Here is a 21,038-nt window from a genome sequence, read left to right as displayed (position 1 = left end):
TTTGCAAACCTGTAAAACAATTTTCCCAGATAAAAAGGACAGAAAACTATTGTTTTTATGTGTTTATTATTATTTGTTTTATTATGTATTATTATGTGTTTCCTTTAGGCTGTTTTTATACTTGTGTGGTGCGCTGATCCCATGGCAGGGGAGCGTACCATGGGATCACCGCACAAAACCATACTTTATATGACCTGCAGTAGAGTAAGCCAACAGGGTCATATGCACAACCCTGCTCCCGTTCAGTAAAGTACTCCCTGCTGCACAGGGGATATGCGTCGTTGCACATCGCTCCTTCATTTACACTTAATATGTAGTCATAGACCTTACTGCATAATCCGTGGACTAGGCATGGATCATACAGTAATGCACTGTTGATTTTTTTTTTTTTTGGCAGCATGGTGGTGTAGTGGTTAGCGCTCTCGCCTTACATTGCTGGGTCCCTGGTTTAATTCCCAGCCAGGTCAACATCTGCAAGGAGTTTGATGGTCTCCCTGTGTCTGTGTGGGTTTCCTCCGGGCACTCCGGTTTCCTCCCACATCCCAAAAGCATGCAGATAAGTTAATTGACTTCCCCCTAAATTGGCCCTATACTATGATACATACACTACACGATACATACATAGACATGTGACTATGGTAGGGATTAGATTGTGAGCCTCTCTAAGGGACAGTTAAGTGACAAGACTATACTCTGTACAACGCTGCGTAATATGTCGGCACTATATAAATACTAAGTAATAATGTTGTGTTGGGATTGCGGTGATTTGACTACTTCCATTGCACCCAATCACATTAAGGGCTTGATTCACTAAACCGTGATAACGCAAATATTACACCTTATCAAAGTTAGCACGCCTTATCAGAGTAGCATAGCGAGTGCTACGAACCTGAAGGGGCACAGGGCAGGACGAGGGCCATTGCCAAATAGCAGGCATAAGTTCGTAGAGCTCGCTAAACTACTCTGACACAGTATTGTAAAAGGGACCTTAAAGAGGCACTGTAGTGACATATAGTAGAATAGAGTAAATTATTCATGATAACCACTTTTACAGTAATTTTCCTGGTTTCAGCATCATAAACACTTATGTCTGTATATTGCTGTATATTATCTGTAGCCCTGTCCGCCCAGTGATGCTTAGCCTAGGCTGTTTAGCTATGCAGAATTTGCCTCCCAGTGCATTCTGGGGGACCAGGTATAATTTTCAATGGCTTCAGAATGCTCAGAAACAAACAATTCTGCAGAGCTGCACCTGACAGGACTAGAGATGTTGATGCCTGTGATGATGAATCCCAGAATGTAAATCAGGGTGAGGGAAATATTTTACAATGGGCAAACACTGATTAACCACTTCACCACTGAGGGGTTTTACCCCTTGAGCACCAGAGCAATTTTCACCTTTCAGCGCTCCTTCCATTCATTCGTCTATAACTTTATCATTACTTATTGCAATGAAATGAACTATATCTTGTTGTTCTCGCCACCAATTAGACTTTCTTTAGGTGGGACATTATGCCAAGAATTATTTTATTCTAAATGTGTTTTGATGGGAAAATAGGAAAAAATGTGGGGAAAAAAATCATTATTTTTCAGTTTTCTGCCATTATAGTCTTTAAATAATGCATGCTAATGTAATTAAAATCCATGAAATTTATTTGCTTATTTGTCCTGGTTATTACACCGTTTAAATGATGTCCCTATCACAATGTTTGGCGCCAATATTTTGTTTGGAAATAAAGGTGCATTTTTTTCAGTTTTGCGTCCATCCCTAATTACAAGTCCATCCCTAATCTAAAGTAACAGTGTTATACCCTCTTGACATAAATATTTAAAGAGTTCAGTCCCTAAGGTAACTATGTATTTCTTTTTATTGTAATTTTTTTTTCTTTTTATTACAAAAATTTTTTTTTTACAAAAAATTGGGGCGTGTGGGAGTTAATGAGTTAATTTATAATGTAAGAGAATGTATTTATATATGAAAAATGTTTTTGACTGTAGTTTTACTTTTTGGCCACAGTAATTTTTTGTGAATGCGTCCTGTAAGAGTAGGAAGTACGCTTAAAGGAAGTGTAATGAGGCTGGGCAACTTTTTTTTTTCACAATGATCGCGCAGCTTTTCATAGAAGCAGCCGATCATTGCTGGGGGGCTTAGATCAATGAACGGGAATGGTTTTTCCCATTCATTGATCTCAAGGCGAGCAGGCGGCGGCGTGCACTAGCGCAGGAGAGCGCACATGAGCAAGCGGGAGCGCGGACATCGGTGGTAGCGGTGGGGGGTGCGTGTATATACGCTCCTGGTGGGGAAAGGGTGATAATAGGAGCATAGATACACACACCGCTGGTGGTAAAGTGGTTAAATAATCTGTACATGAATATTGTAAAAAATAAGCAATTTTATTCATTACATTAATTTCACTACAGTTCCTCTTTAGTCTTTAAAGCAGGGGTCTCAAACTCAATTTACCTGGGGGCCGCAGGAGGCAAAGTCAGGATGAGGCTGGGCCGCAAAAGGAATTTCACAATCGCGGCGCATCGCCGCCTCTGCCCGCCCCTCTCACTCTTCCTTCACAGAGTGGGGCGGGGAGAGGCGGCGATCCGTGCGGCAATTGACATCAGGAGGGGCGGAGCCTTCCAGGAAATGACGGCGGATTGCCCCCCGGGCGATTTGGGGGCTTTGCAGCCCTCGTTTAGCGGGGATACGGCGGATTGCTTGGGAGCACTGAAGCGAACTATAAGGAAGCTTTTGCCGGTGAGGGCCACAAAATATTGTGTCGAGGGCCGCATATGGCCCGTGGGCCACGAGTTTGAGACCGAGACCCCTGCTTTAAAGGGACCCTGAACAGTGAAGAAAAAAAAAATCTGGACTTACCTGGGGATTCCTCCAGCCCCTTCGTGGTCCCACTGGTGGCTCCATTAATTGTGCAATCTCGGCCAAATTAGTGTATGCGTCCCATGGCTCGTCCATGCACCTGCCGCAATTGCGTAAGAGTCCTGCGCATGCGCTGTTCTGTCTTTCGAGTACTGCGCAGGGCCCTTACTCTGACGGACACGTGATCGAGTCGGGTGCGCGGACGGGCCAGGCATGTGCGACTTTGACCAAAGTCACGCACCTACCAGAGCCGCTAGCAGGACCACGAAGATAACCCAGAGGGACTTCGTGGGCTACAGGGGGCTGAAGAAAGCCCCAGGTAAGTCCAGATTTTGTTTTTTTCTTCACTGTTCAGGGTACCTTTAACAATGCAGGCAGTTCATGGAAACAAACGTGGGATAAGCCTGTCTATGGAATGCACCAGTATCTACACCATGATAGTGGAATTCTTGTTTTCTTTAATTGAGAATTATTAGAGTGCATTGCAGCGGAAGAGAGATCAAAAGCCTCAGCAGTAATTATTTAAACTCTTCTTGTGGACAGACAGTCCTTGTTATTGCTTCTAGACAATCATGTTGCATTAAATCCATTATGTGTTATGAGGTCATTATATGCTTGTTCTGTACATGAGCATTTCATCTAGCTGACTGTTCATTTTATCTAATCCAGTTATCTGCTTACTACTTATCCAAACATTTATTCATTTTGACCTACAGAAAATATTAAAGGGGAACTGTAGTGAGAGTTATATGAAGGCTGCCATATTGATTTCCTTTTAAGCAATACCAGTTGCCTGGCAGCCCTGCTGAGCTATCTACCTGCAGAATCACACCGGAAACAAGCATGCAGCTAATCTTGTCAGATCTGACAATAATGTCAGAAACACCTGATCTGCTGCATGCTTGTTCAGGGTTTAGGGCAAAAAGTATTAGAAGCAGAGGATCAGCAGGACTGCCAGGCAACTGGTATTGCTTAAAAGGATATCATTATGGCTGCCTCTATATACCTCTCACTACAGTTCTCCTTTAACCTCTTCTTCAGGCTGATATTCAGTATAAAAGTGCATTTTCCATCATGAAAGAACAGAAGCACGCCTGCAGAGACGGCTGTCCCAACCTCTCCCCTTACATTGACCACTTATAGATTGAGCGATTTTTGCAGCCGATCGACCAAGAGACAGATATCTCTCTGATCCAATCTGATCGAAGAGAGATCTGTTGGCTGCCATAAACCGCAGGCTAATCCCCGATGGAATTGAGCATGAAATCCTTTGGGAATCGGCCTTGTCGCCGTCACGCCTCCGGCCGTTGTACCACTAATGTTTTATGTCCACCCCGGTGTCACATGCAATCATACTTTAACTACCATTGTCCACGCTGCCACCCTACTTTCGCATTTGCAGCCCCTAAGTGGTTGAGGTGTTATAGCACATGGGGAGCATGTGTGTCAGGAATTAGCTCTTGGAGATCATGCTGCAACTGGTCACATGGTAGAGGGAGTGCCAACCAGAACAGATTGAATTTCCAGGCAACAAATGGAAAGGGTTCTCAGCACTTGAGTTCAAGGAACATAGGAGATTGGTCAGAAAACAATCTGGGAAGTATCTCTTGAGGTTACCTGGGTCAGGTTAGAAGGAGAGGCTAGGAAGTGGTCAAGTCTTGAAAAGATCTTGTACATTGAGAAGTATCTGGTCTAATGGGTGCTTTGTGGATAGACCAGCCTCCAGATATCCACCAAATGCATTTCAGTAACTAGCAAAGTTTACTTGCGGGTAGAGTGGTCTACCGCAGAGTTCCAAACATTATTTAAACCGTCCATCCAATACATATTGTAAGATAACATTAACCACTTACTAATGTCAAACTTTAATCTCTCCCCCAACCCTTAACTTTGACAGTAATTCTGTCAGCTTAATCCTGCACATAAATATCCCAACATTCAGAAAAACATGTACCAGCCAGCTGAGAGGGGCATTACAGGCAGAGTTAGCTGTTAACCCATACATACACAAATATTGGTCACCCCTTTTTTCAGTGGAACTCACCCACACACCATATCAGCAGTGTAGCTGTGATATTAAAGGACATTTCAAGTAAAAATAAATTAGAATTTCAAGCAAAAATAAGTTAGATACTTACCAACATAGAGGGAACCCTCTGGATGCTCCAGAGTCTTCCCTGATCCTTATTAACCACCTGTTGCTTGCCAGGACCTTTCTACTTTGCGACCATGCTCCCCTCTGTGCACAAACATGCCACATTAAACACCAATGGGTGCATAGAGGAAAACAACACATACAAGTGGCTCTGTGCTACTGTGCAGGCACAGGCCATTGGGGCTGCTACAGTGCAGCCATCACGTTCAGAGGCGTAGCTATGAGTGGGCAATGGGGACACATGTCCCTGGGCGCAGCACTGTGAGGGCGCTCAGCACGGCCATTGAACCCCCACGTACATGAGAGGTGGCTCGCTGGCTACCCGAAGTGCTCCTGCTTCTCTCCCTCCTTCTGCACAAGCATTAACAGCAGCATAATTAGGCTATCTAAAGGGGGCACATCTGGCTATCTAAACAGAGTGAAAGGGGGCACATCAGGCTAACTAAAGGGGCACACATTTGGCTATTTAACCCTCCTGGCAGTCTATTAAAAACCGCTAGGGGGCAGCGCAGCCGTTTTTTTTGAATTTTTTCTTTAATCATGTAGCGAGCCTAGGGCTCGCTACATGATAGCCGCTGTGCAGCGGCATCCCCCTACCCTCTTCGATCGCCTCCGGCGATCGGCGATCCTTTGAACGGGATTTCCTGGAGGACTTCCCCCGTCGCCATGGCGATGGGGCGGGATGACGTCACCGTCATCGGGAGTCCCGATCCACCCCTCAGCGCTGCCTGGCGCTGATAGGCCAGGCTGCGCAAGGGGTCCGGGGGGGGGCTCTGCAGCGCGGTCGGATAGCGGCGAATCGGCTGCGTGCAGCAAAAAAAAAATTGTGCAAATCAGCCCAGCAGGGCCTAAGAAGACCTCCTGCGTGGCTTACCCCGAACTAAGTTCGGGGTTACCGCCAGGAAGGTTAAAAGGGGGCACATCTGGCAACCTGAATTGGATAAGGGGGCACGCTAAATAACTTTTGACTCCACCCATGACCACATTCTAATGTGTTGGCACACCCATTTTGTCCAGAGGGTGGCACAAAAACTGTCTTTGACCCCGGGTGCTGAAAATCCTAGCTATGCCTCTGACCACATTCATACACGGTGTATGTGAGCAACATTCAATATTAATGTTGAATAATATCCAAGGGTTCCAGCAGAGGACCGGAGTGGCGTAACAATATTGGGGACGCCTCTGGGCTACGCTACACAAAATTATGGTTCCTGATTACGTTTACATATGAAATTAACCTCCTTAGCGGTAACCCCGTGTGTGACACGGGGTAAGCCGCCGGAGGGTGCCGCTCAGGCCCTGCTGGGCCGATTTTCATAATTTTTTTTGCTGGATGCAGCTAGCACTTTGCTAGCTGCGCCAGCACCCCGATCGCCGCCGCCGCGCGCCCGATCGCCGCTATCCGGTGCGGCGCGCGCCCCCCCCCCCCCCCCCGACCCCTGCGCTGCCTGGCCAATCAGTGCCAGGCAGCGACAAGGGGTGGATCGGGTCTCCCAATGACGTCCCGACGTCGCTGACGTCATCCCGCCCCGTTGCCATGGCGACGGGGGAAGCCCTCCAGGAAATCCCGTTCTTTGAACGGGATTTCCTGATCGCCTATCGCCGGAGGCGATCGGCGGGGCTGGGGGGATGCCGCTGAGCAGCGGCTATCATGTAGCGAGCCCTGGGCTCGCTACATGATTAAAAAAAAAAAATATCAAAAAAAACTGCTGCGCTGCCCCCTGGCGGTATTTTTCATACCGCCAAGGGGGTTAACCCTCACAATTTTCCCCAAATTTTTTCATTACAATCTTGCATCATAATTACACAGCAAAATTAGGATTATGTGAAATTTGTGCTATACATTTGTTCATCTTGTTGCAAATGTCACTCTAATCAGGGCTGGAGTTCTGGAGAGGCCACAAAGGCCCAGGCCTTGGGACAGCAGCCCAAGGGGACACCTGAACATAAAAGTACACCTGAACATAATAGGAGTTGCTATATAGGGAAGAGGAGGCTGACAGTGGAGAGCAACACATGGAAAAGGGAAACTGTTGCCCAAAGGAGCTGTTCAGGAAAGAGAGGGGCTGCTGTACAATGGATGATACACACGGAAGAGGGGGCTGCACATGGAATGGGAGGGGACTGCTGTACATGGATGATACACATGGAAGAGGGGGTGGCACATGGAATGTGAGAGGGCTGCTGTACATGGATGATACACACGGAAGAGGGGGCTGCACATGGAATGGGAGGGGGCTGCTGTACATGGATGATACACATGGAAGAGGGGGTGGCACATGGAATGGGAGGGGACTGCTGTACATGGATGATACACATGGAAGAGGGGGTGGCACATGGAATGTGAGAGGGCTGCTGTACATGGATGATACACACGGAAGAGGGGGCTGCACATGGAATGGGAGGGGACTGCTGTACATGGATGATACACATGGAAGAGGAGTTGGCACATGGAATGGGAGGGGCTGCAGTACATGGATGATACACACGGAAGAGGGGGCTGCACATGGAAGGGGAGGGGCGCTGCCGCACAAGAAAGGGGAGACATTACATACTTCGCCTAGGGGGCACAAAAACTATAAAACCAGCCTTGACTCATCATTACTAATTACAGTGTCTACCAATTCTTTTGTGCCCAGTTTTTGTTACTTACTCTAAACTTTTTGCTGCCTGAGGCAAACTTGTGAGCATGCGCCACCTCCCCCCCCCTGCGGTGAGCCCCCCTCCCCCTAAACACCCTCAGTATAGGTAGGTAGCCAGTTCTAGGTGCCCCCAGTATTAGTAGCTAGGTACAGTTGCCCCCAGTATAGGTTAGCCAGGTGCAGTTGCCCCAGTATAGGTTAGCCAGGTATAGGTGCCCCCAGTATTGGTAGCTAGGTACAGTTGCCTCCAGTATAGATTAGCCAGGTACAGTTGCCCCCAATATAGGTTAGCCAGGTATAGGTGCTCCCAGTATAGGTTAGCTAGGTACAGTTGCCCCCAGTATAGGTTAGCCAGGTATAGGTGCCTCCAGTATAGATTAGCCAGGTACAGTTGCCCCCAGTATAGGTTAGCCAGGTGCAGTTGCCTCCATTATAGATTAGCCAGGTACAGTTGCCTCCAGTATAGATTAGCCAGGTACAGTTGCCCCCAGTATAGGTTAGCCAGGTGCAGTTGCCTCCATTATAGATTAGTCAGGTACAGTTGCCCCCAGTATTGGTAGCCAGGTGCAGTTGCCTCCAGTATAGATTAGCCAGGTACAGTTGCCCCCAGTATAGGTTAGCCAGGTATAGGTGCCCCCAGTATTGGTAGCTAGGTACAGTTGTCCCCAGTATAGGTTAGCCAGGTACAGTTGCCTCCAGTATAGGTTGGCCAGGCACTCTCTTCACTTCCTATTTCTGCCTGGTGCTGTCCCCAGACTTCTGCCACCTGAGGAAGTTGCCTCATTTGGCATCATGGGTGGACCGGGCTATACAGCGCCTTGGAATATGTTGACATTTTAAAATCAATAATACTAATGAGATTTAACACATAGCGGGTGTGCACAACTTGTCTTTTTAATAGTATCTTCGACTTCTTACGCTGCTTCCTGCAAAAAAAAAAAACCCTTACGTTCTGTAAGGACAGTTGGCCCTGACAAGCGAAGTTCACATAAAGTTTAGTGTAACTTTCTGTTCCTCTCATTCTTGAAACAATAACACAGTTTATCTGCGTCTGTGATGTTCTCCCCTCCTCCTCACCATGCTGGGAGTCTTTAATTGCCAGTTGCAGACTCCACACTTGACATCTGCGCTTCGCTGTGCTGCTCTGAGGCTGTAAAAAGGTTCCTATTCCGCCTCCGACACAATGATGGATTTTTCGCTTCGGTCACACACTTATTAGAATGAGGAAGTTCGTTGGAAAATGCTATTATGAATGACTTCCTGCCACACTATTAATATAAGACGTTGAGTGCATTTAAACTTGAATTAATCAGTTTTATGAGTTATTGGCTTTGGGGTTTATTAAACTTGCAGGTGCTGAGGTCTCGCTTCTCGGAAGCGCTCTAATCTAGCATGTGAAGGTCGATAGGCTGGATATGGAGTTATTCTATACATCTAAAGAGCAACTCCAGCTGTACATGCTGCCAATGGTGCGTTACAGTTGTGTAAAAGTCTACATTGGAGATCGCCAGTTCAAAAAGGGAAATTGGACTTGTAGAACTTACCGTATTTAAAATGCAGTTGCTAAACGTATTACAATACCTTCCCATGAAAGAAAAAAACACTAATTATCTATTTGTTCAGCAATCCTTCAGTGGTCTGATATCACGAGGTTGTGGTTTGGAAACCATTGGCTCATAATACTGGTCAGTACTTTATCCACTTCCGTACCAGCAGTCTCTGCCCCCTTAAGAACCAGAGATTGCTGTTACGGTAAAACGCTGCCTTCCGACGGATCGCCGCACATACCCGCTGCCCTCGCTGGTCACGACACTGTCCCATCACCGCAGGATCCTCTTTCTGCCATCTCTATGACGCTGTCTATCAACGGGCGATGATCACATGGTCAGGAGCCAATGGAAGCGGCTGCTGACCTGCTTACAGAGCTCTGCCTTCTTATAGATGGCAGAGCGAGCGAATTGCGGCTAGATCGGCAGTATCAGCAGTAACGATGGGGACGTCCAGTGAGAGTCACAGTACCACCTGCTAGACGTAGATTTGTATTGCGTCGGTCCAGAACCAGTTAAGGCTGGTTTTACATCTGCCCATTGCGTTTGCGTTGCGATGCTCGCCTCCAACCTCACATCGTACTGCAACGCACAAAACAGCAATCATATGATTCTGAGGCAGAGTGTGCTGACAGGGTCATATGCATAGCACCACCCCCTGCATGCCTCTCGCCCATTGAAGTACTCCCTGCTGGACAGGAAGTATGTCACTGGGATTACCGGGTTTCCTCATCCTATTCCCTTCCTTCTGCACATGCTGCCAACATATTTAAAATTTCGGCATTGCCTATTGACTTTCATTATTTCCACCGCCACTGCATCGCCACAGAAGTCAGATGGTAGCGCACTGTTGACGTCGACGGCCGATTGAGCACTTCTGGCACAAAGCAACAAGTGTGCTAGGCCCCATTGCCTTGCATTGTCATTGCGCTACCCTGTGGTAACCTGAAGTAAACGGTATATGGAGGCTGCCATATTTATTTATTTTCAAAAAATGCCAGTTGCCTGGCAGCCGCGCTGATCCTTCTGGCATTAACAGTGTCTGAATCATACACCTGAAACAAGCATGCTTGTTCAGGGTTTGTGGCTAAAAGAATTAGAGGCAGAGGGTCAGCAGCATAGCCAGGCAACAGGTATTGTTTAAAATGAAATAAAGATGTCAGCCTCCGTATCCCTCTCAATTTAGGTTCTCTTTAAGTCAGGGGTCTCAAACTCAATTTACCTGGGGGCCGCAGGAGGCAAAGTCAGGATGAGGCTGGGCCGCATAAGGGATTTCACAAAAAAAGTCAATCAGCAGCTCCCGCCCATAATCCCCCCCCCCCCCCCGTCCCTTGCATTGATTTTTATTTCAAAATCAAATTCACACTAAAGCGAACTATTTTGCCTATTTTACCTTATAGTTCACTTCAGTGCTCCCATTACAAGTAATCCGCCGTGTCCCTGCCGCAAAACGAGGGCTGCAGAGCCCCCAAATCACCCGGGGGGGGGGGGGGGGGGGCAATCTGCCGGCATTTCCTGGAAGGGGCAGAGCTTTCAGCTTCAGCTCTGCCCCTCGTGACGTCAATCGCGGCGCATCGTCGCCTCTCCCCGCCCCTCTCTGTGAAGGAAGAGTGAGAGGGGCGGGCAGATGCGACGATGCGCCGCGATTGACGTCAGGAGGGGCAGAGCTGAAGCTGAAAGCTCTGCCCCTTCCAGGAAATGCCGGCGGATTGCCCCCCTGGCGATTTGGGGGCTCTGCAACCCTTGTTTAGCGGTAGGGATGCGGCGGATTACTTGGGAGCACTGGAGCGAACTATAAGGAAGCTTTTGCTGGCGCGGGCCACAAAATATTGTATCGAGGGCCGCAAATGGCCCGCGGGCCGCGAGTTTGAGACCCCTGCTTTAAGTGATGTCTTCTATTAGTAGTGAAAGATTGCTGCAGGCAGTGAAAGAATGAAAGATGGCCGTTTCGCACTGAAATGCGCTTCCATGGAGTCAGCCTCTTTGGAAGCGCAAGTCAGAGCGAAACGACCGTGAGGCAATTAGTGCCCAGCACCCACTGCTACCACAACACTCCGCAGCACTGGTATGTTCCATTTGATCACCTTTGTGTACATTGTTTATTGTGCCTCACTTTTGGAAATAAGGGCTTGTTCACACCAAGGGCGTTTTGTGCTTCTTTTTTTTTTGAGCGCTGGCAATTTTGAAAATCGCCTTAAAAGCGCTTTTGCAATTATTCCTTATGGGACAGTTCCTATCAGCGCGTTTCGTTCACTTTCTGCTCAGCAAAGCGCTGCAAGTGCCATTTTCGGGGCAATTTTGCTACAATGGAAGGCATATGAAAAGGGCAAGGCGCTCACAAATCGATTTATCCGGCATTTATTCATTTCCAGGTGAAAGAGTTCACTTCCTGACTAACGTCAGGAAGTGAAAAAACGGAATCGCTCTGCAAAAGCGCTTACAGAAGCGCTTGGTACAAAATCGTAGCGCGCAGTGGAGTGCCAGGAGGGGGACAAAAAAGTGCAAAAAAAACCTGAAAATTGCTGGTGTCAGCGATTTCGATTTTATATGTGAACAAAGAAAAGCTATTTGCAGTGCCAATCCTCTCTCATCATCTGTTCATTACTTGTTTCAGGCAGCAAAATCTAGATGGCATCATTTGGACAAACAGTTTGGGCCACCTGGTGCTTCCCTCCTCTCCGCTTTCCCACCCGCCTTCCTGGCATACACACTACCCTCTTCATCCATGGACCCATCTGAAAATGGCGCCTGCGAATAATGGCACACAGTGTTGCCACTAATTCGTTTGTCGCTTGTCGCTATTTAACGTTAAAGCCTTATCGTTATTTAGCGTTAACACACAGAACCTTTCTCTGTACCTATCCCTAACCCCTAGACCCCCCCCCCTGGTGGCACCTAACCCTAAGACCCCCCTGGTGGTGCCTAACCTTAACCACCCCCTGGTGGTGCCTAACCCGAACCACCCCCCTGGTGGTGCCTAACCCTAACCACCCCCCTGTGGTGCCTAACCCTAAGCCCCCTGGTGGTGGCTAACCCTAACCACCCCCCTGGAGGTGCCTAACCCTAAGCACTAACCTGGTGTTGCCTAACCCTAAGATCTGCCTGGTGGTGCCTAACCCTAAATCTCCCCTGGTGGCGCCTAACCCTAATCTTGACAGTGTTACATTAAATCCATTCCCCGTTTTGCAGTTAAATAACGTATGCAGTTTGGCTTATGTAGGGCGCTATTGATAAATAACGTTACTGTGCGCAATAACGTCTGCTGTTTGGCATAAGAATGGCGCTATTGATAAATAACGTTACTGTGTGCCGTTTTTCTTCTTTTTACCCTGTGCGCCATTATTATGCAGTACCAACGATAAATAGCGATAAGCGTATCTTTTTAATGCGGCGCCATTTTTATGCATAGGCACTGTGCGCCATTATTCACTGATCCGTCATCCATGCATCTCTGAATCCCTGTCCTCATTCAACTGGTGGCAGCCATCTGCTGCGACCAATCAGGTGGGGGTGCTGGCACCAGACCGGCCAATCACACCGATAAGCCTGATTCGCTTATTGGTCAATTAATAGCCACCAAATAAGGTGAGCTTCTTTTTACTGCAGGGGAGAACCTCTAGAATAAGTAATACACACAAGAAGGGCTTTTTGAATTTTTCTTCCAGTACCTGTAAATCCGCACTGCTTTCCACAGCCATCATCATCTATCTGCGCCTGGATCATATATTTTACACGTAGAGTATCCAGGCCCTCCGGTACCCGAGGACATGCCTAGATGAAAGATATTTCCATTCTCAGCGAAGACTGCTAACTTGTGGAAAGGGAAATTTAGATACATGACTTCGCTAAGCTGATTTCAGCCTTACTGGTCACCCAGCTGCTGGGACATCTGGAATACAGGTGCCAGACATTGCGGAAGCCTTGCCTGTCCCCCAGGAGGCAGAAATCATAACCCTGACAGGGAATATGCTTAACAATCCGCTATGTGTGTGCGGGGAACACACTGTCACTCTCACACACTGCTCACAAACAGATCATCAGACAGCTGCACACAGCAACCGGCCTCTCTATCAGATACCCACACACCATTACCAGACCTTGCTCACTTATCAATCCCACGCCATTTATTATTATTATTACTATCCCTGCTATTATCTGTAAAGCATTAACTTTTACTTAAAACAAACCTGAAGCGAAAAAAAAATTATGATAATGAATTGTATGTGTAGTATGGGTAATGAATAGAACATTAACAGCAAAGAAAAAAAGTCTCATATTTTTACTTTCAGTAATATAGCTTTTTTTTAATAACATTGCATCATACTGTCACAGTTGCAGTTTTAAAACCACACTCTGTCATTTAGGCTGCTTTCACAGTAGGACGTTACAGGCGCACGTTAGTCCAGCCTGTAACGCAGCCCAACTCACAGTAATGAAAAAGCAATGGGCTGTTCACAGTGCCCACGTTGCGTTACATTGTAACGCTGCACGTTATTTAAAAGTGCAGCATGCTGTGCGTTCCTGCGCTAGACTGTTTGCACATGCTCAGTTTTGTGGTATTTTTTTTTTTGAGGAGGAGAGGAAGAGGGGAGAGTCCGCTATTGTTAAACACATGGCTAATTAATATTCACTGCACTGCGGTGTAGTGATGGGAATTTCGGCTCGATTCATTGAATTGATTCATTTAAAAGAGCCGGACTTCCTATCTCTACTGTTCAGAATCGATTCATTGAAAAGATCCGGACATCCTATTACTAGGTTCAGTCCTGCTGCTCTGCCTCTGAATCGATTCTGAACAGTAGAGATAGGAAGTCCGGCTCTTTTCAATGGATAGATTCATTGAAAAGAGCCGGACTTCCCATCACTGCTGCTGTGTTTTCTTCCTGGAGCGGCCGCTGATTGGTTGGCGGACCACATGATGCGAAGTGTTCTGATCACGTGGTCCCCGCAAGGTAGGAGACAAAAAAGGCGCACCAACAGCTGCACAACGCGGCTCACTCTGGCGTCCACCTCCAACACCACCATGCGTTGAGTTAGGGGCACGTTATGCGATCTTAACGCCCCCTAAAAGGCAACGTCTTGGTGTGAAAGAGGCCTTAAGCTATAAGACAAAACAGAAATAATGACCCTTTGAACTTTCCTGCAGTAGAACCTTATCTCAAGCTGTCTCTCACTGTTTCTTGGTGGTTTAAAGAGACTCTAAAGCCTTGAAAATTACCTGTTTCTATTAGCCAGTCCTGTTCAGCATTAATGGCATAGATGAAATACTGCATTCCTGCGGCTAAACGAGGCCTTTATCACCCCAAATTCCCGGGGCAAAATTCCACGACTTGTGGATTTTGCTGCCCGGGGGAGGCAGTGCCAATGCACAAAGCTCTGCCCCCCCGGGCAGCAAAAGTCACGTCAAACCCAGTGAATCTCCGCCTCCTCCCGCCCATCTCAGTGAAAGAAGACTGAGAGGGGCAGGAGGAGGCGGGGATTGACAAGAATAGAGGCAGAGCTATTGCACAAAGTTCTATCAGGAAGAAGCCCCCCGCAATTTGCCCCGGGGATTTCGGGTGATTAATTCCTCGTTTAGCTTCAGTCTCTCTTTAAGCGCTTCAGAAAACAGGGCTGTATTGGATCAAGTTGGGTCAAATAGCTCAGATAATTTCTTTTGCATTGATAACAACTGAAGTTTTTTAAACTCTTCCTGTACTGGAAACAATATGAGACTCTTTTCTTTGCTACTAATGTTCTATTTCTTAGCTGTACTACACATACAATTCATTATCTCATAAGTTTATTTTCGCCTCAGGTTTGCTCTAAAGAGGAACTGTAGTCAAAATAACATAATGAATAACATTGCTTATTTTTTTCTACTTTATAAATTATTTTAGTGTTTGCCGATTGTAAAATCTTTCCTCACCCTGATTTACTTTCTGACATTTATCGTAGGTGGCGACAGTAGCATAGCTGCGGAGCTGTGGGCCCTGATGCAAGTACAATGCCCCCCCCCCCTCCCAGTACTCTATACAGAACAATTGATACAGCGCACCAAAACCTGCCAATGGCAACTACAGTGTCTGAGGTGCAAGAAGGGAATGGGGAACAGTTTGTTAGTGATTACTACTATTTAAAGTATCTATAGAAGTAATTATCACCAGCACAGGACCAATAGAGAGCTAATACTGCAGTTGAGGGAGGGCCCTTCGGGGCCCCTCTGGCCCAAGGGCCCCGATGCGGTGGCTACCTCTGCACCCCCTATTGCTACACCCCTGGGTGGTGACAGCTTTGGGCTGCAGTGTGAGTATTCCCATAAGATTACACGTGCAGCAGCACTTTGCTGATCACCGGCGATCAGCAAAGCGTGAATTGCGGGCAAAAAGCGCCCGATCGTGGACTCGGTGTTACAGAGATCACTTTGACAGGTGATCTCTGCAGAATGTTTGTCTACTGAGAGTTCTAAAGCGAGTAGACTGTCCCTGGTCTCCCTATGATATTGGTTATCGAAGAGTTGCTTTGTTTCCTCATTGTATATCTTCTTTGAGCGCCATTAGGGAGCCTTCCTGTTCTGTTCCCGTTGAGACCGATTTTGCATAAAGCAAAATCGTTCTGGAGTGTGCAGGGGCCCAGGCTGTGTAAGCAGGGTTAACTCACCTAGGGCCCTTCTGATGCACTCCACACTGTTCTTCATCTTCCAACTCATCTGCCTTTACAGCAGAAGTTCTGGTTTAAAAATTGCTTTTTTATTTATTTATTTATTTTTAACAATACTTTATGAACTATTTAGTCAGTGTTTGCCTATTGTAAAATCTTTCCTCTCCCTGATTTACATTATGAAATGTATCACAGGTGCCCACATCTTTTGTCTTGTCAGGTGATCTCTGAGGAATTTTTTTACTGAGAGTTCCAAAGTCAGTAGAAATAATACCTGATCTCCCAGAATGCTGTAGGAAACCAACTGGGAGCACAGAAAGGGTAAAACTCCTGTTTTTACATATTGGCTCTCAAACTGGCAGACAGCTGGAAGCTCAAATTACACTAGCTCATTACTTGCTAAGAAAGTAGAATTAGACAGGCTGTTCTCTATAAACACATGCAGGGTGGACACAGGGCAGATTTCTGTGCTCTCCTTCGCTTCAGTGCTAGAGATCAGGTCCGCTTTAAGGAACATGTTTTTATTGCTCTGTAGCAACCAATCATCTTTCAGCTCAGTTATCATTTTAAAGTGGTAGATTTGACAATGAAGTAAAACATCAAATTGGTCACTGCGGACAAACCCAAGATGCTGCGGAACATCCGTCAACAGCGTGGATGTAAATTCAGATACAAACAGGTTGCACACACATTAGCATCTTAACTGAGACTGACTGTAATAGGAATAGATCTGCATTTGTGGACTGTCTGTAAATTGGATTTTTATTAATGAACCCGCAAGGTCAAGGCCAGAAATCCCAACAGAAAACAGTTTTTTGTTTCTATGTGGTGCATAATTTTTCCCTGGACGTTAGTGACAGATATTAATGATCCTCCCATAGCAGTACTGGAAAAACAGTGCTTCTTGTCAGGTCAGGGAGGGGTTCATAGTGTCACCTCCCTTGTGACATCAGGCTTCTGAGTCTGTCACGGGATACAAAATGGAGGAAATATTCAGGGATGACATAACTGTCAGGCAAGCATGACTCCCCTGGTGCTGAGCTGACTGAACATTTGTCATGAGGTGATTTGTCAGGAAATATGATTGTAAACATCTGTCATGGGTAACATATTGCTACTAAAATATTGAGAGGTGACCCTTGCCAGTTCTGGGTCCCTTACCTAAATATATTCCTTGTGAAGATGAGAAATTGGGCGTACCAGTGCAGACCAAAGGGCACATGAATGGCCCCATCTGTAATATGTTAGAACATTTCCAAAAAACTGGGATTAATCAGTGTCTATGCTGGAGTAGCCTGACAAGAATTAAAGCTGAACGCCTCCAAAACTGCTGGAAATATACACATAGAATACACTATGGCCCTGATCCAATTCATTTTTTTTCCCCAAGGGCCCTTTTCCACTAGCAGTCGCTAGCCTTCACGCTGAACACTAGCGATTGCTGAATCGCAAAAGGTAAAAAATTACCGGCGATTTCCCGACGTTTGCGACCGCGATTTTGCTATGCTATGCACTGCATAGCAAAATCGCGGCAAAAATCGTTCCGCGGCGCGATCGTGAAAAAAATGAATCGCGGTAGTGGAAATTACCTACCGCGATTACTATGTTAAAAGGCAAACTGTAGCGATTTTAAAATCACTAGCAGTTTGCGGTTTTGCGATTAAGCAATCGCAAATGCTCTAGTGGAAAAGGGCCCTGAGTTTTATTCTCTGTAATGCAAAAGGCCTTTTTAAGCCCCCAGCAAGCAAAAAAATACTCAGAATGATTTTGACAGTACTTTTTCACCTACTATCACCGTTTATGGCAGAGTGGTGGTGTTGTCTCACTTGCCAAAATCACTACAAATAATCCTAGGCTGCTACCGTTGCACCCCTGTTTAAGTGTACAGGTTAGGCATAAAATCAAGCAAGTAATAAGGATGCTAACCAGGCAATCCAAAGGTTAGAATCACTATTACTTTTCTTGTTGATAAATGATCTTTCCCCAGTTTACCTTTATTTAACTAATGCAGCCTGATTGGCTGAAGCCCCGTTCCTTCCTGTTTTCCCCTCCCACATCTCTGTTCCTCTCTGATTGGACAATATTTCTCATGCTGCGACAATGCACTTTCTATAGTGGAGGGCAATGCATACACAATCAGGCAGAGCAGAGTAAGGGGGGAAATGACATCAGGATTGGCTTCAAAATAGCCACAGTTAAAATGGGAAATGCTAAGAAGGATTTTCTCTTTTTTTACTCACTAATCACTAAAATCAAAACGTGGAAAGTGCAATACATATGTTATGTAAGTAGAACAAGTATCTATCTACTTATATATGTGGTTTTTTTCTGAGTGAGATACTGAGATATGGCTGACAGCTCCTCTTTAACAGAAATGCGTAAATCAGACAAATTACCATAGACATGTGTCCATAATAGTCTAGGCCTAGGAACAATTTTTGGGGAAAGCCAGTTAACTTATCTGTATGTTTTTGGGATGTAGGAGGAAACTGGAGTGCCCGAAGGAAACCCACACAGACACGGAGAGAACATACAAACTCCATGCAGATAGTGCCCTAGCTGAGATTCCCACCAGGGACCCAGCGCTGCAAGGCGACAGTGTCATCACTACACCACCATACAATACCATAGTCCTTGTAGATACTATAAACAATAAGCACTGTATTAGAAACACTGACCTAATTTTAGCTCTCTCTGCTTTTGCCCTCAGAACAGTTTGAAGCGGCATAAATTCCAGAAAATGATGGAAATATACCTTCAAAATTGTGATCCATTCTGGTATGTTTACCTCTAACAATTGCTTCAAGTGTACCTGAGGCGATACGTAACATGATGTGATGAGATAAACATGTGTATGTACAGTACAAAACATTTTAATAACCAGGTTGCTTTACTTAACCACTTACCGACCGCTTCCCGCGGACTGGGTGGCGTGGACTGGGTGGCAGCCCCAGGACCGCCTAACGACGATCAACGTAAGGTTCTTGGGGCGTGGCTTGTGGGAGATCGCACGCGCCAATGCGCACGCATCCCCGCTCTGATGACGAAGCTCCGCTCCGCCTTCAGTCTCCCATCGGCGATCACCGCTCAGAGACTGTTAGACGGCGAAACCAACGTCTTTTATAGCTGGACAGCACTGCGATCTAAAGCATCGCTGCACTGGGGACATGTGACATGGCTGTCCCCCTGTGAGGCACCACAGCGACCAGCTGTCATAGGCTGAAGCCTATGACAGCCGATCGCACTGATTGGCTGGCGGGGGGAATAGAAAATAAATAAAAAAATAGACAATTTTATTGAAAAATAAATAACATAAGTATTTATAAAAAATAAATAAATAAACACTAGGGGAGCGATCACCAATCAGACACCACCAACAGAATTGTGCGGCCCTCCAGCGAGGCCTTAAAGCTGCAGTGGCCCATTTAGAGAAAAATGTCCTGGTCTTTAGGGGGGTTTAGCACTGTGGTCCTAAAAATGGTTGAGGAGTTAATTGGTAGGCATGGAAGTGGCAGCTTCTATCTTGTTGATACCTTGTCCGGAATATAGTAAACATCACTGATAAGCTAATTACAGCCATAAAAGTTTTCCTGGCAGAATACAACTTCTGAGGGCATGGAGAGGTAAAATACATTAACTATTGACCTTTTTCTAACTCTGGGATAATTAACCACTTGAGGACCGCGGTGTTAAACCCCCCTAGTGACCAGGCCATTTTTTACTAAATGGGCCACTGCAGCTTTAAGGCCTCGCTGCAGGGCCGCACAACTCAGCACACAAGTGATTTCTTCCCCCTTTCTGCCCACCAACAGAGCTTTCTGTTGGTGGGGTCTGATCGCTCCCCCGATGTTTATTTATTTTTAAATACATTTATTTATTTGATTATTTTTTATTTAATTTGCCTATTTTTTTTTCTTTATTTTTTAAATCCCCCTACTTCCCTCCCCCCGCCAGCCAATCAGCGTGATCGGCTCTCCTAGGCTTCAGCCTATGACAGCAGATCACTTCCCGGGCCTCTAGAGGGGACAGCCGTGTCACACGGCTGTCCCCAGTATAGCGCTGCCTTAGATCGCAGCCCTGTACAGGTTTATTAGACGGCGGTTTCGCTGTCTAACCGTCTCTGAGCGGCGATCGCCGATGGGAGACTGAAGGCGGAGCTCCGTCATCAGAACGGAGATGTGTGCGCATAAACGCGTCCTGGGGCTGCTGCCACGTTCACGCCAAGCGGTCCGCAGGTAGTTAATAGACTGCCACTGATTAGAGTCAGTAAAACATAAACCTACCTTGTAAATGTTAAAATATAAAAAACCTAGGAAACTTGAAGTTGTTTTTAGGAGTAGGAAGATAATTATAATTGTTTATCACATCAGTTTGTTTTCACCTCGGGTTCACTTTCAGATCTGTCAGCTGCATATTGATTTGAAACTCCCATAGTACCACATTCCCATCCACAACCAGCCTGAACTTCTCATACAAAGCAGGTTGGCTCTTGGATTCCTGTAGTTGACATCATATTTTGACCCTGTTATCTGTGTTCTTCAGCAGAAGATTAGATTTATGAGATCACACTAGGGTTTTCCAAAGCAAGATACCACAGCTAGCTGCTGAACATGCTTTTATACCAGTTAATATGACAAATGGGGCCAATCAAGCCAGAAACTGTGAGAGAGAAACATTAGCCTAGTGGGAGAAACAATAGGCTAGCAAAAATATCCCATTTTCATTGAAAGCTTAGTTATAAGTAGCATATTTGTGCAGACATGCAAAACCCATCAGCTATTCTTCCCCCCTAGGCGATAAATGGATAGATGGGAATATCCTCAACATTGATTAGCGTAGCACATGGCTAAATCAGCTAAGCTACATATAGCCAGACAGTGGCTACAACCCTCCCTCTCCCTAGACTTACAATTCCCATCCTCACTGATATCTTCATATCAGAGCAACTTTTATGCCCTATCTACACCATACAATTTTTTGTCCGATTCGATTCAATGCAATACGACATGTCCAATCGATATTCGATTCGATTCAATTTGCCATTGTTTTGCAATGGCAAATTGAATCGAATCGAATCCCCATCGGACATGTCAGATTGATTTGAATCGAAAACAATGAATCAAATTGAATCAGACAAAAAATTGTTTGGTGTAGATGGGGCTTTAGCGATAGCAAATGATATCTTG

This window comes from Hyperolius riggenbachi, chromosome 1 (assembly GCF_040937935.1).
Source record: "Hyperolius riggenbachi isolate aHypRig1 chromosome 1, aHypRig1.pri, whole genome shotgun sequence".
Classification (NCBI taxonomy): Eukaryota; Metazoa; Chordata; class Amphibia; order Anura; family Hyperoliidae; genus Hyperolius; species Hyperolius riggenbachi.
This window is presented reverse-complemented; position numbering follows the sequence as displayed.